This window comes from Mandrillus leucophaeus, unplaced genomic scaffold, assembly GCF_000951045.1.
Source record: "Mandrillus leucophaeus isolate KB7577 unplaced genomic scaffold, Mleu.le_1.0 Scaffold508, whole genome shotgun sequence".
NCBI classification, from domain to species: Eukaryota; Metazoa; Chordata; class Mammalia; order Primates; family Cercopithecidae; genus Mandrillus; species Mandrillus leucophaeus.
The window spans coordinates 1985759-1992499 of NW_012105453.1; the positions used below are offsets into that span (position 1 = coordinate 1985759).

Sequence of the window (6741 nt, forward strand, 5' to 3'; positions counted from 1 at the left end):
GCGGTCCGCCGAGATCGGGCCATTGCACTCCAGCCTGGGCAATAAGAGTGAAACTCCGTCTCAAATAAAATAAAAGAGATACATTACTTTTTTTTTTTTTTTTTTTTTTCTTGAGACGGTCTTGCACTGTGGGGCAAACCAGGATATTGATATTGATACAGTCAAGATACAAAACATTTCTGTCACCACCAGAATTCCTGAAGTTACCTTCTTACAATCGCAACTGCTTTCCTTGCATTCTCTCACCCTTAATCTCTGGCAGCCACTCATTTCATCTCCATTTCTAAGATTTTGTCATTTCAAGAATGTTAAATAAATGGACTCATACTCATTGAACTTTCTGACATTGGCTTTTTCTTCTCAGCCTAAGTCTCTGGAGAGCCATCCACGTTGTGGAGTATATGAATAGCTCCTTCCTTTTTCCTGCTGAGTAGTACTCCCTGCTGTGGATGTACCATGGTCTGTTTAACCATTCATCCACTGAAACACACCTGGGTTGTTTCCAGCGTGGGACTATGGCACAGAAAGCTTCTATAATCTTTCGTGTGCAAGCTTTTTGTGAGCATAAGCTTTCACTTCTCTGGGATAAATATCCAGAAATGCAATCGTTGGATCACATGGTAATTGTGTGTTTAAAATTTTAAAGAAATTGCCAAACTCTTCCAGAGTGGTGGTGCCATTTTACGTTCCCTCCACAATGTATTAGTGATCTAGTTTCTCTACATCCTCACCAGCATTTGGCCTGTCACCATTTTTTCCCACATTATTTTAAGTCAAATTTTAATTTTAAGATAGTTCTAGATTTACAGAAAAGTTGCGAAGATCGTACAGATTTCTCATACACTCCTCGCCCGGTTTCCCCTACTGTTAACATCTCTTCATTTTATGGAATCTTTGTCACAACTAAGGAGCCGGCACCGGCACACTTGTGCTAACTAAACTCTGCAGTTTATTCACGTTACTAGTTTGCCCCGCTGTCCTTTCTCTGACTCTGGATACCACAGTACTTTTCTTTGCCATGTCTCCTTAGCCTTTTCTTGTCTGTGAGTTTCTCAGACTTTCCTTGTTTTGGATGACCTTGACAGTTTTGAGGAATGCTGGCCGGGTACTGTGTAGAATATCTCTTAATTTGGGTTTGTTTGATGTTTTTCTCATGGCAAGCCTGGGGTAATGGATTTTGGAAGGATAGCCACAAAGGGCAGTGCCACTCCCACCACATGGTATTGAAGGGGCATACATGCAATTGACATGACTGATGATGTCGACCTTATCACCTGGCTAAGGGCGTTTGCCAAGTCTCTCTCCTATAAAGTTCACCTCTTCCTCCCTTTCCACACTTTACGGTCCAAAGGCCAGTTTCCGAGTGCCAACCAGTACTCAAATGGTTAAGAGTTAAGCCCCATCTCCTCGAGGGAGAAATATCTGCATAAATTATTTAGAATTACTAGAATTCTCCTTTATGCGCGGGCTCACGCCTGTAATCCCAGCACTTTGGGAGGCCAAGGCAGGTGGATCACGAGGTCAGGAGTTCAAGACCAGCCTAGCCAAGATGGCGAAACCCCGTCTCTACTAAAAATACAAAAAATTAGCCGAGTGTGGTGACAGACGCCTATAATCCCAGCTACTCGGGAGGCTGAGGCAGGAGAATCACTTGAACCTGGGATGCAGAGCTTGCAGTGAGCTGAGATCGCGCCACTGCACTCTAGCCTGGGTGACAGAGTGAGACTCCGTCTCAAAAAAAAAAAAATTCTCCTTTATGGAAGATTTAACTATTTTTAAGAGTTCATAGATGTATTTTAGAGCAGTTATATTTTTTCAGACAAATTGAACACAGTGCAGAGTCTCCACAGAGTTCCTCTCCCTGTCTTCCCCCGTCACCTCAGCAGTTTCCATTAGTACCATCTCCCATTAATGTAGTACATTTGTTACAATAAACAAATCAACATGGATGTATTATTGGCTAAATTATTAGTTACAGTATTTGTTAACTAATTTGATACATTATGAACTTAATTATAATCTAGATATTGATCTATTTTAGCTGAAGTCCACAGTTTACACTAGGGTTCTCTTCCTGTTATAAAGTTCTCTGGATTTTATCAAACGCATAATGTATCATGCATCCCCCATACAATATCAAAATAGGTACACAGCACCCAAATACACTCTGCAAAATAGTTTCACTGCCCTGAAAATCCTCTGTGCTCTGCCTATTCATCCCTCCGTCCCCCTCACCGTTTGGCAACTACTATCTTTACTGTGTCTATAATTTCACCTTTTCTAGAATGTCATCTAGTTAGAATCACACAGCACGTGATTTTTTTAGATTGATATCTTTCACATAACCATAAGCTTTTAAGGTTCCTCTATGTCTTTTCATGGCTTGATAGCTCATTTCTTTTCACCCTGAATAATACTGCATTGAATTCATGTCTCACAGTTTATCTATTCATCTACTGAAGGATATCTTGGTTACTTTCAAGTTGTGGCAACTAAGAATAAATCCTCTATAAACATTCATGTGCATATTTTTTTTTTTTTTTTTTTTTGATATGGAGTCTCGCTCTGTCGCCCAGGCTGGAGTGCAGTGGCGTGATCTCAGCTCACTGCAAGCTCTGCCTGCTGGGTTCACGCCATTCTTCTCCCTCAGCCTCGCGAGTAGCTGGGACCAGAGGCCCCCGCCACCACGCCTGGCTAATTTTTTGTATTTTTAGTGGAGACAGGGTTTCACCGTGTTAGCCAGGATGGTCTCGATCTCCTGACCTTGTGATTCGCCTGCCTCAGCCTCCCAAAGTGCTGGGATTACAGGCATGAGCCACCGCGCCTGCCGCTTGCCCGCTTTTTAATTGGACTATTTATTTTGTTATTGTTGAGCGTTAAGAGTTCTTTGTATATTTTGTGTACAAATTCTTTATCAGATATGTGTTTTGCAAAGATTTTCTCCCAGTCTGTGGCTTGTCTTTTCATTCCCTTAATAGTATCTTTCACAGTTTTCACTTTAATAAAATATAAGTTACCACATTTTTCTTTCATAGATTGTGCTTTTAATGTTGTATCTAAAAAGTCATCACCAAACCCAAGATCATCTAGATTTTCTCCTATATTATCTTCTAAAAGTTTTACAGTTTAGCATTTTACATTTAGGTTCATGATTCACTATTAATTATTTTTTTGTGAAAAGGGTAAGGTCTGCATTTTGTTTTGTTTTGTTTTGTTTTTTGGTATTTGTATGTCCGATTGTTCTCAGCAATGTTTGTTGGAAATACTGTCCTTTCTCCATTCTATTGCTTTTGGTCCTTTGTCAAAGATCGTTAGACTATATTTATGTGGGTCTATTTCTTGGCTCTTTCTTCTGTTCCATGGATCTATTTGTCTATTCTTTCACCAGTACCACAGTCTTGATTACTATAGCTTTATAGCATGTCTTGAAGTTGGGTAGTGTCAGTTCTCCAACTTTGTGCTTTATCTACTTCAATATTTGTTGGGTATCGTGGGTCTTTCGCCTTCCCATATATACTTTAGAATCAGTTTGTTAACATCCACAAAATAACTTGCTGGGATTTTGACTGTGATTGCGTTGAACTGATGGATTATTTGGAAAGAACTGACATCTTAACCACATTGAATCTTCCTGTTGGTGAACGTAGACTTTCTCTTCAATTACTTAGATTGTTGATTTCTTTCATCAGAGTTTTATAGTTTTTCTCATGTAGTTTCCTTGCACACATTTTGTTAGATTTATTCTTAAGTGTTTCATTTTTGGGGGTGCTAATGTAAACGGTGATGTTTTTAATTATAAATTCCAACTGTTCACTGCTTGTATATAGGAAAGCAACTGACTTGTATATTAACCTTGTATCCTGCAACCTTGTATAGTCATTTATTAGATCAAGTTTTTGTGTATGTGAATTTTTTGAATTTTCTACATAGACAATCATATAATCTGCAAATAAAGTTTTCTTTCTTTCTTCTCAATTTCCATACCCTTTATTTCCTTTTCTTTTCTTAACTTACTAGCTAGAACTTCCAGTATGATGATAAATAGGAGTGGTGAGAAGAAACATTCTTGCATTATTAATTCAAATATTTTTATGGTGCCAATTTTAAATAGTTTTATTTAAGACATTGCATTTTCCACTTACAATACAGTGTTTATGAAGTGCAATGTTATTTCCTTCCCCTGTGCGTGTGTTCCATATTCAAATATTGAGAATGCCCCGTAACTTACTATATAGCAGCTGAACTTTTTTAAATTACCACAGAATTTGCTTCAAATTTAGATCCTTCAATGTTTTACATGTGTGGAGCAATGCTACATCTATACTTGGGTTGGCTTAATCAACCTCTTCCATGGTGGGCCCTGAGGAAGCACCACCAGAGGGAGGAGCTCCACCACCAGGGAATCCCCCAGGCATTCTTCCTGGCTTGTCTCCTGCACTCTGGCACAGCTTGGCGATAATGGGGTTGCAGACTTCCTCCAGCTCTTTCTGCTGATCTTCAAATTCTTCCTTCTCGGCAGTCTGATTCCTATCGAGCCAGTCGATAATCTCATTACACTTGTCCAGAATCTTCTGTTTGTCCTCATCATTAATCTTGCCTTGAAGTTTCTCATCTTCGACAGTTGCTTTCATAATGAATGCATAGGATTCAAATGAATTCTTGGATGACACTTTGTCCCTCTGCTTTTCATCTTCAGCTCTGTACTTCTCAGCTTCCTGGACCATACGTTCAAAAGTCTTCCTTGCTCAAACAGCCCTCGTCATTAGTGATAGTAATCTTGTTATCTTTTCCTGTACTCTTGTACTCACAGCAGAGACGTTGAGGATGCCATTGACATCAATGTCAAAAGTGACTTCAATCTGAGGAACACCTCGGGGTGCAGAAGGTGTGCCTGTGAGTTCAAACTTACCAAGCAGGTTGTTATCCTTGGTCATGGCACGCTCACCCTCATAAACCTGAATAAGCACACCAGGCTGGTTGTCAGAATAGGTAGTGAGGATCCGTGTCTGCTTGGTAAGAATGGTAGTATTACACTTGAGGAGGATGGTCATGACTCCATCAGCCGTTTCAATACCAAGGGAAAGAGGAGTAACACCAATGAGCAGCAAATCTTGAACATTTTCAGACTTGTCTCCAGACAGAACGGCTGCCTGGACAGCTATACCATATGCAACAGCTTCATCAGGGTTGATGCCCTTATTCAGTTCTTTCCCATTGAAGAAGTCTTGGAGAAGCTTCTGAATCTTGGGGATACAAGTAGAACCACCAGCCAGGACAATATCATGAATCTGTGACTTGTCTAGTTTGGCATCTCAAAGGGCTTTCTCTACGGGGTCCAGGGTGCCATGGAACAGGTGAGCATTCAGTTCTTCAAATCGGGAATGGGTAATGGAGGTATAGAAGCTGATTCCTTCAGACATAGAATCGACCTCAATATGGCCTGGGTGCTGGAAGAGACAGTATGCTTAGTACGTTCACAAGCAGTACAGAAGCATCTTAGAGCTCCCTTGTTCTCACTGATGTCCTTCTTACGCTTGCGCTTGAACTCGGCAATAAAATGGTTGACCATTCGGTTGTCAAAATCTTCTCCACCCCAGTGGGTATCTCTAGCTGTAGATTTGACCTCAAAGACCTCAATAGTGAAGATTGACACATCAAAAGTGCCACCTCCTAGGTCAAAGATCATCACATTTCTTTCTGCTCCAACCTTTTATCTAAGCCGTAAGCAATAGCAGTAGCAGTTGGCTCATTAATAATTCTAAGTACATCGAGACCAGCAATAGTTCCAGCATCTTTGGTAGCCTGACGCTGAGCATCATTAAAGTAAGCTGGCACTGTGACCACAGCATGGGTAGCAGTCTTCCCAAAGTAGGCTTCTGCAATTTCCATCATATTTGTCAGAGCCATAGAGGATAACTTCTCTGGATAGAAGCTTTTGGTCTCTCCCTTGTGTTCCATTTGGACCTTGGGCCTGCCAGCATCATTCACCACCACGAAGGGCCAATGCTTCATCTCAGACTGGACAATAGCATCATCAAATCTGTGTGCAATCAGACGTTTGGCATCCAAAACCATGTTGGTCGGGTTCATTGCAACTTGATTCTTTGCGGCATCACCAATGAATTGTTCAGTGTCCGTAAAGGTGACATAGCTGGGAGTGGTTTGGTTTCTCTGATCACTGGCAATTATCTCTACTTTTCCATGCTGGAAAACACCCACACAAGACTAGCCGGTGTCAGGATCAATACCAACTGCAGGTCCCTTCAACATGGTTGCTGGCACGTAGGCCTGGCTCCAACAATGAAGAAAGACACAGGAACCCCGAGAGCTGCAGGTGAGTTCAATGAGCTAATTCAAATATTTTTATTTCGGCTATTCTGATAGGTATGTAATTCTATCTTATGATTTTTTGCATTTCCCTAATGACTAATGATATTGAATATTTTTTCATGTACTTATTTGCTATCTGTAGATTCTCTTTAATGAATTTTTTTCATGTCTTTTGCTTATTTTCTAATTGGATTGATTTTTTCCTTCTGAGTTTTCAGAGTTCCTTATATAATCCAGACATGAGTATTTTATCAGATATGTGGCTTGTAAATATTTTCTCTGTCCATAGCTTGACTTCTCATCCTCTTAACAGAGTCTTTTGCAGAGTAAAAGTTTTTGGTGTCAAGGCTAAGAACTCTTTGTTTATGCCTAAATCCTGATGATTTTTTTCTTTCTTTCTTTTTTCTTTTT

General features: G+C 40.3%; 1 pseudogene; it reads right to left on the reverse strand.

The window, feature by feature from the left end:
• Positions 1-4334: 4334 nt before the first annotated feature.
• On the reverse strand, positions 4335-6270 carry LOC105551133 (annotated as a pseudogene).
• Between the last annotated feature and the right edge of the window lie 471 nt (positions 6271-6741).